We start from the raw sequence: 9,392 nt of genomic DNA, 5'->3' as shown, positions 1-9,392 counted from the left end.
CTGCCAGCCATCACCATCTGAGTTTAGTGATTGTGTGACCTTTGTGACTCAGGCTCGCTGTCCAGGATGTCAGTTGTAGCACCTGAGCAGTGTTTACCACACGACGAGATGGCCCAGGCCCTGTGCTTCCCCTTGACAGTGCTCCCGTCCTTCCCCACTGGAAGAGTCACCTCTGCTTTGTTCGTTTGTCCCCCTCCTTCCTCCCACCCCAGCCTCCAGAGCCTGTATACTTCCTTCCTTCCTTTTCTTTTCTTTTTTTTTTTTTTTTACATTTTTACTGTGGTTAAACATATATAACATAAAACTGGCAATTTCAACTATTTTTAAATGTGCAATTCAATTTACACTAATGTTGTGCCACTATCACCATTATCTATTTCCAAAACTTTTTTTTATTATCACGGGCATACAAATATCTGTTCAAGTCCCTGATTTCAGTTCTTTTGGTTATATACCTAGAAGTGGGGTTGCTGGATCATATGGTAATTCTACGTTTAATTTTTGAGGAACCACCAGGCTGTTTTCCACAGTAGCTAAACCATTTTACATTCCCACCACCAACGCACAATGCTTCCAATATCTCCACATTCTCCCCAACACTTGTTATTTTCTGTTTTTGTTTTTGCTTTTTTTTTTTTTTTTTTGCTGAGGAAGATTTGCCCTAAGCTAACACCTGTTGCCTATCTTCTTCTTTTCTGCTGAGGAAGATTTAGCCCTGAGCTAAAATCTGTTGCCAACCTACCTCTATTTTGTATGTGAGCCACTGCCACAGCATGGCCACTGACAGATGAGTGGTGTAGGTCTGTGCCTGGAACTGAACCCAGGCTGCCAAAGTGGAGTGTGCCAAACTTAACCACTAGATGACCAGGACTGGCCCTGTTTTCTGTTTTTTCAGTAATAGCCATCTTAATGAGTGTGAACTGATATCTCTTTGTGGTTTTGATTTGCATTTCCCTAATTATTAGTGATGTGGAACATTTTTTATGTGCTTATAGGCTATTTGTGTATCTTCTTTGGAGAAATGTTCGTTCAAGTTTTTTTGCCCATTTAAAATTTAAAATAGTAAGTTTTGAAATCGGGAAGTGTGAGTTCTCTAACGTTGTTCTTTTTCAAGATGCTTTTGGCTATTTAGGGTGTCCAGCAATTCCATATGTCTTGCATCATATTCCGTATGAATTAGAAGATCGCCTTTTCCATTTTTGCAAAAAGACTGTAGGAATTTTGATAGGGATTGTGTTGAATCTGTAAATTGCTCTTGACTTAGTGACATCTTAACGATATTAAGCCTTCTTATCCATGAACGCTAGATGTCTGCCCATTTATTTAGATCTCCTTTAATTTCTTTCAGCAATGTTTTGTAGTGTTCAGTGTACAAGTCTTTCATTTCCTCGGATAAATTTATTCCTAGGTATTTTATTCTTTTAGAAGCTATTGTAAATGGGATTATTTTTAAAATTTCCTTTTCAGATTGTTCTTTGCAAGTGTATGAAAACTCAACTGATTTTTGCATATTGATCTCGTACCCTGCAACTTTACTGACCCTGTGTATTAGACCTAGTGGCTTTCCTGTGGAGCCTTTGGAATTTTCTGTATATAGAATCATGTCATCTGTGAATAGATATATTTTTCCTTTCCAATTTGAGTGCATTTTATTTATTTTTCTTGTCCTGTTGTCTGGCTAGAACTTCCAGTACAGTGTTGAATAGCAGTGGTGAAAGTACTTGTCTCTTTCCTGATTTTAGGGGGAAAGCTTTCAGTCTTTCACCATTGAGTATGATACTAGATGTGGATTTTTCTTAAATTCCATATTTTGTACTGAGGAAGTTCCCTTATATTCCTAGTTTTAGAATGTTTTTATCATGGAAGGGTGTTGGATTTGGTCAGTGCCTTTTCTGCACCAACTAATGATCACGTGTTTTTTTCCTTTGTTCTGTTAATGCAGTGTATCACATTGATTAATTTTCTTATGTTGAACTACCCTTGCATTCTTGGGATAAAGCTCGCTGCCATGGTATATAATGTTTTTTTTACTTAAAAAAAATTTTTTTTATTTGTCCTTTTTCTCCCCAAAGCCCCCCTGGTACATAGTTGTGTATTTTTTGTTGTTGGTTCTTCTAGTTGTGGTATGTGGGATGCCACCTCAGAATGGCTTGATGAGCTGTGCCATGTCTGCGCCCAGGATCCGAATTGGTGAAACCCTGGGCTGCTGAAGCGGAGCACACAAACTTAACCACTCGGCCACGGGCCAGCCCTGGTGTATAATGTTTTTAACATGCTGTTGGATTTGGTTTCCTTGTATTTTGTTGAGAATTTTTGCATCATGTGCATAAAGGATATTGGACTGTAATTTTCTTTTCTTATGATTTTTAAAAATTTAATTATTTTATTGAGGTCATATTGGTTTATAACATTGTGTAATTCTAGGTGTACATTATTATATATCAATTTTTTTATAGAGAGCATTGTGCTCACCCCTACTAATCTAGTTTTTATCTGTCACTATGCATATGTGCCCCTTTACCTGTTTTGCCCTCCCCTCCCCCTCTTCCCCTCTGGTAACCACTAATCTGTTCTCCTTATCTATGTGTTTGTTTACCTTCCACATATGGGTGAAATCATATAGTATTTGTCTTTCTCTGTCTGACTTATTTCCCATAACATTGTACCCTCAAAGTCTATCCATGTTGTTGCAAATGGCATGATTCTGTCTTGTTTTATGACTAATATTCCATTGTGTGTATATATATATATATATATACACACCACATCTTCTTTATCCATTTATCTGTTGATGGGCACTTGGGTTGCTTCCATGTCTGAGCTGTGGTGAATAATGCTGCAATGAACATAGAGTGCATAAATCTCTTTGAATTGTCGATTTCATGTTCTTTGGATAAATACCCAGAAGCGGGATAGCTGGATCATATGGTAGTTCTATTTTTAATTTTTTGAGAAATCTCCATACTGTTTTCCATAGTAGCTGGAGAGCAGTGCACAGTAATGCACCAGTTTGCATTCCCACCAGCAGTGTATGAGGGTTCCCTTTTCCCCACAACCTCTCCAACACTTGTTAATTTTTGTCTTGTTAATTGTAGCCATTCTGATGGGTGTAAGGTGATATCTCATTGTAGTTTTGATTTGTATTTCCCTAATAATTAGTGATGTTGGACATCTTTTCATGTGCCTGTTGGCCATCTGTATATCTTCTTTGGGAAAATATCTGTTCACATCCTCTGCCCATCTTTTGATCGGATTGTTCATTTTTTCATTGTTGAGTTGTATGAGTTCTTTATATATTTTGGAAATTAACCCCTTGTCGGACATACGATTTGCAAATATTTTCTCCCAGTTGGTGGGTTGTCTTTTCATTTTGTTCATGGTTTCCTTTGCTTTGCAGAAGCTCTTTAGTCTCATGTAGTCCCATTTGTTTATTTTTTCTTTTGCTTCCCTTGCCCAGGTAGACATGCTAAGACTCATGTCAAAGAGTGTACTGCCTATATTCCAGGAGTTTTATGGTTTCAGGTCTTACATTCAAGTCTTTAATCCATTTTGGGTTATTTTTTGTGTATGATGTAAGATAATGTTCTACATTCATTCTTTTGCATGTGGCTGTCCAGTTTTTCCCAACACCATTTATTGAAGAGACTTTCCTCTCTCCATTGTATGCTCTTGGCTTCTTTGTCGAAGATTAGCTGTCCATAGATGTGTGGTTTTATTTCTGGGCTTTCAATTTAATACATTGATCTGTGTGTCTGTTTTTGTGCTGGTACCATGCTGTTTTGATTACTATAGCTTTGTAGTATATTTTGAAGTCAGGGATTGTGATGTCTCCAGCTTTGTTCTTTTTTCTCAGAATTGCTTTGGCTATTCGGGCTCTTTTGTTGTTCCATATAAATTTAGGATTCTTTGTTCTATTTCTGTGAAGAATGTCATTGGGATTCTGATTGGGATTGCATTAAATCTGTAGACTGCTTTAGGTAATATGGACATTTTAACTATTCTTACGATGTTTTTATCTGGCTCAGGCATCAAGTAGTGCTGGTCTTGTAGAATGAGTTAGGAAGTGTTTCCTTCTCTTCTGTTTTTGGAAGAGTTTGAGAAGGGTTGGTGTTTATTATTCTTTGAATGTATGGTAGAGTTTTCCAATGAAGCCATTGGTTTTGGACTGTATTAGGGCTCTCCAGAGAAACAGAAACAATAGGATATCTGTGTGTATGGAGAGAGACAGACAGAGAGACAGACAGAGAGACAGAAGGAGAGGAGAGATTCATTTTAAGGAATTTGCTCACATGATTGTGGAGTCTGGCAAGTCCAAAATCTACAAGAGAGGCTGGTAGGCTTGAGACTCAGAGAAGAGGTGCAGTTCAAGTCTAAAGGCAGTGTGCTGGCAGGATTCCCTCTTCTTCGAAGGAGGTCAGTCTTTTTCTGTTAAGGCCTTCAACTGATGGATGAGGCCCACTCACATTACAGAGGGTAATTTACTTTACTCAAAGTCTACTCATTTAAAGGTTAATATCATCTAAAAAATACCTTCACAGAAACATTAGAATAATCTTTGACTAAATATTGGGGTACTTCGGCCTAGCCAAGTTGACACATAAAATTAACTATCACATGGAATTTTCTTTGTGGGGAGGTTTTTAATTACAATCTCTTTACTTGTTATGTCTGTTGAGATTTTCTATTTCTTCTTGTGTCAGTTTAGCTAATTTGTGTGTTTCTAGGAATTTGTCCTTTTCATCTAGATTACCTAATTTTTTGGCATAAAATTGTTCATAGTACTCTCTTTTTATTTTTGTAAGGTTGGTAGTAATGTCCCCATTTTCATTTCTGATTTTAGTTATTTGTGTCTTCTTTTTTCTTCATCAATTTCGTTGATTTATTTGAAGAACCAGGTTTTGGTCTCATTGATTCTCTCTATTGATTTTCCAGTCTCTGTTTTATTTACTTATGCTGTATTCTTTATTATTTACTTCCTTCTGCTAGCTTTGGGCTTAGTTTGCTTTTCTTCTAGTTCCTCAAGGTGTAGAGCTAGATTATTGATTTAAGATCTTTCTTCTTCTTCTTTCTTTTTTGAGGAAGATTAGCCCTGAGCAAACATCTGCTGCCAATCCTCCTCTTTTGGCTGAGGAAGACTGGCCCTGAGCTAACATCCATGTCCATCTTCCTCTACTTTATATGTGGGACGCCTACCACAGCATGGCTTGATGAGCGGGGCCATGCCTGCACCCGGGATCCAAACTGGTGAACCCTGGGCCGCTGAAGCAGATCATGCGAACTTAACCACTGTGCCACCGGGCTGGCCCCCTTTCTTCTTTTTTAATATATACATTTGCAGCTATAAATTTCCCTCTGAGAACTGTCTTTGCTGCATCCCATAAATTTTGGTATGTTGTGTTTTTGTTTTCATTCATCCATATTTTCTAATTCCTCTTGTGATTTCTTCTTTGATTCTTTGGTTGCTTAAAAGTGTGTTGTTTAATTTCCACGTTTGTGAACTTTCCAGTTTTCCTTTTGCTATTTGTTACTAGTATCATTTCATCTTGGTTGGAGAAAATACTTTGTATGATTTCAATCTTTTAAAATTTATTGAGACATTTTGTGGCCTATCATGTGGTCTATCCTGGAGAATGTTCCGTGTGCACTTGAGAAGAATGTATATTCTGTTGTCATTGGGTACAGAGTTCTATATATGTCTATTGGGTTAGTTGTTTTATAGTGCTGCTCAAATCTTCTATTTCTTTATTGATCTTCTGTCTAGCTGTTGTATCCATTATTTAAAGTGGTGCATTGAAGTCTCCAACTACTATTGTAGAGCTCTATTTCTCCCTTCAATTCTGTCAATGTTTGCCTTATGTATTTTCAGGTTCTGTTGTTTAGTACATATATTTATAATTATTAATCTTCTTGATGAATTCACCCTTTTATCTATCTATGCTATCTATATATGTATATATATATATATAGTGTCTGGCTTTGTCTCTTGTAACAGTTTTTGACTTAATGTCTATTTTGTCTGATATTAGTAGAGGTATCCTGGCTCTCTTTGGTTATTATTTCCATCAAATATCTTTTTTCATCCTTTCACTTTCAATCTATTTGTGTCTTTGTATCTAAAGTGAGTCACTTACAGACAACAGATAGTAGAATCATTTTTTTAAAAAAATTCACTCTTCCAATCTCTGCCTCTTTTTCCACCTGGGGAAGATTCACCCTATGGTAACATCTGTTGCCAATCTTCTTCTTTGTGCCTGAGGAAGATTCACCCTGAGCTGACATCCATGCCAATCTTCCTCTATTTTATATGTGGGTTGCTGCTACAACATGGCTACTGATGAGTGGTGTAGGTCTGTGCCCGGGAACTGAACCTGGGCCACCAAAGCAGAGCACACCAAACTTGACCACTAGGCCATGGGGCCAGTCCCTAATCTCTGCCTTTTGATTGGAGAGTTTAATCTTATCACTGCCATTTTACATTTTTTTTCCTGCATGTCTTACACCATTTTTGTCCCTCATTTCCTCCATTACTGCCTTCTTTTGTGTTTAGTTGATTTTGTTGTAGTGAACCATTTTGATTCCCTGTTCATATCCTTTTTTTAGATGATTTATTTGTAGTCACCATGAGGATTATGCTTAACATCCTGAATTATAATAAGCTAGTGCAAATTGATGCCAACTTAACTTCTGTAGCATTCAAAATTCTGCTACAATACATCTCTTCCTCTTCTTCTTATGTTACTGTTGTCACGAATTACATCTTTACACATGTATGCCCAATAGCATAAATTTATAATTTGTGTGTGTAAGACTGGCCCTGAGCTAACATCTGTTGCCAATCTTGCTCTTTTTGCTTGAGGAAGATTGTTGCTGAGCTAACATCTGTGATGGTCATCCTCTATTTTATATGGGATGCCACCACAGCATGGCTGGATGAGCAGTGCTAGGTCCACACCCAGGATCCGAAACCATGATCTCTAGGTTCTGAAGTGGAGCATGTGAACTTAACCACTAAGCCACCAGGCCAGCCCTTATAATTATTTTTATATAGTTGTCTTTTAAATTCTTTATGATATAAAAAAGTGGAGTTACAAACCAAAAATACAATGATACTGGCATTTATATTTGCCTATGTATTTACCTTTACTGGAGGTCTTTCTTTCTTTTATCTTTTTGAGGAAGATTAGCCCTGAGCTAACATCCACCACCAATCCTCCTCTTTTTTGCTGAGGAAGACTGGCCCTGAGCTAACATCTGTGCTTTTATATGTGAGACGCCTGCCACAGCATGGCTTGATAAGTGGTGCGTAGGTCTGCACCCAGGATCTGAACTGGCGAACCCTGGGCCGCCAAAGTGGAATGTGTGATCTTAACCACTGTGCCACTGGGCCAGCCCCTGGAGATCTTTATTTCTTCATAAGTCTTGAGTTACTATCTAGTGTCATTTCAACCAGACAGGACTCCCTTTAGCATTTCTTGAGGGGTAGGGCTAGTGGTACAACTCCCTCATCTTTTTTCATCTATGAATACCTTAATTTTCCCCTCATTTTTGAATGACAGTTTTACCGGGTATAAAATTCTTTCAGCATTTTAAATACGTTATCTCACTGTCTTTTGGTCTCCATGGCTTCTGATGAGAACTTGGTAGTTAATCTTATTGAGGATCCCTCGTACCTGACGAGGTGTGCTCCTCTCTTGCTGCTTTCAAAATTCTCTGTTTGCCTTTGTCTTTCAACAGTTTGATTCTAAGGTGTTTTGGTGTGTCTCTTGGAGTTTCTCATACTTGGAATTCATTGGGCTTCTTGAATTTGTAGATTCATGTTTTTCATCAAATTTTTTCTGTTCTTTCTTTCTTTCTTTTTTTTTGGTGAGGAAGATTCACCCTGAGCTAACGTCTGTGCCGATCTTCCTCTATTTTGTGTGTGGGACACCTCCACAGCATGGCTGATGAGTGGAGTAGGTCCATGCTTAGGATCCAAGTCCGTGAACTCGGGCTGCCCAAGAGGAGCATGTGGAATGTTAACCTCTCAGCCAGGGGGCTGGCCCCCACTTATTTATTTAAATATTCTCTCTGCCTCTTTCCCTCCCTCTTTTACTTCTAAGACTGCCTTAGTGGGTATGTTCATCTTCTTGGTGATGACCCACAGGTCCTTTTGGCTCTGTTCATTTTTTTTTCACTCTTTTTTCTTTCTGCTCCTCAGACTTGATAAGGTCAATTATCTCATCTTCAAGTTCTCTGATTCTTTTGCCTGCTCAAATCTGCTATTGAACCCCCCTAGTGAATTTTTTATTTTCATTTCAGTTATTGTACCTTTAGCTCCAGAATCTATTTGGTTTCTTGTTATAATTTTTACCTCTTGATATTCTCATTTTGTTCCTACATCCAATTTTTCCCCCTCTTAACACTAAATATTTTGCTCTTCTCTCTTCTTGCTTATACTTATATGTTTTCTGAGGAGAAGTTCAGTGTAATTCTTATCCTTATTCCTCTACAAGTAAGGTGTTTTTTCCTTTGGCTTCTTTCAAGACTTTTTCTTTATCTTTTATTTTATGCAATTTAAATATTATATGCCTAAGTGTAGATTTTTGGGCAGTTATTCCACTGGGGGGTCCCTGAGCTTCCTGGATCTGTGGTTTGGTGTCTGATGTTAAATTTGGGAAATTCTCAGTCATGATTGTTTCAGATATTGCTTCTGTTCCTTTCTCTCTTTCCTCTCCTTCTAATATTCCCATTAACACATGTTACCCCTTTTGTAGTTGTCCCACAGTTCTTGGATATTCTGATCTGTTTGTTTCAGTCTTTTTTCTCTTTGATTTTGCGGTTTGGAATTTTCTGTTGACATGGCCTCAAGCTCACTGGTTCTTTCCTTAGCTGTGTCCAGTCTACTAAAGAGTCCATCAACGGCATTTTTCATTTCCATTATGGTATTTTTTATTTCTAGCATTTCTTTTTAATTTTTTCTAAGAATTTCCATCTCTCTGCTTACATCACCCATCTGTTCTTGCATGTTGTCTACTTTTTCCGTAACAGCCTTAGCATACTAATTATAGCTGTTTTTAAATTCCCAATCTAGTAATTCCAACATCCTTTTTATATCTGAGTCTGGTTCTGATGCTGTATCTAGCTCTTCAAACTGTGTTTTTTCCTTTTAGTACACCTTGTAATTTTTTGTTGAAAGCTGGACATGCTGTACTGGGTAAAGGAAACCTAGTACAGGTTCCTGCAGAGGTTTCAGTTTGTGAGTTTCTGCTCTAGTAAGTTGTGATTCTCTGCATCTCCCTGTCTGTCTCTCAGTTTGGGGGCTAGAAGTTTGCCCTGTGACCTTGATTCTCTGACGGATCTAAGAATTGCTCTTTTTCAGTTTGTTCAGCTTTTTAATTGTTGTTAAAACAGAG

The sequence above is a fragment of the Equus asinus genome, chromosome 20, assembly GCF_041296235.1.
Source record: "Equus asinus isolate D_3611 breed Donkey chromosome 20, EquAss-T2T_v2, whole genome shotgun sequence".
NCBI classification, from domain to species: Eukaryota; Metazoa; Chordata; class Mammalia; order Perissodactyla; family Equidae; genus Equus; species Equus asinus.
The sequence above is the reverse complement of the archived record's forward strand: the minus strand, read 5'-3'. Positions refer to the sequence as shown.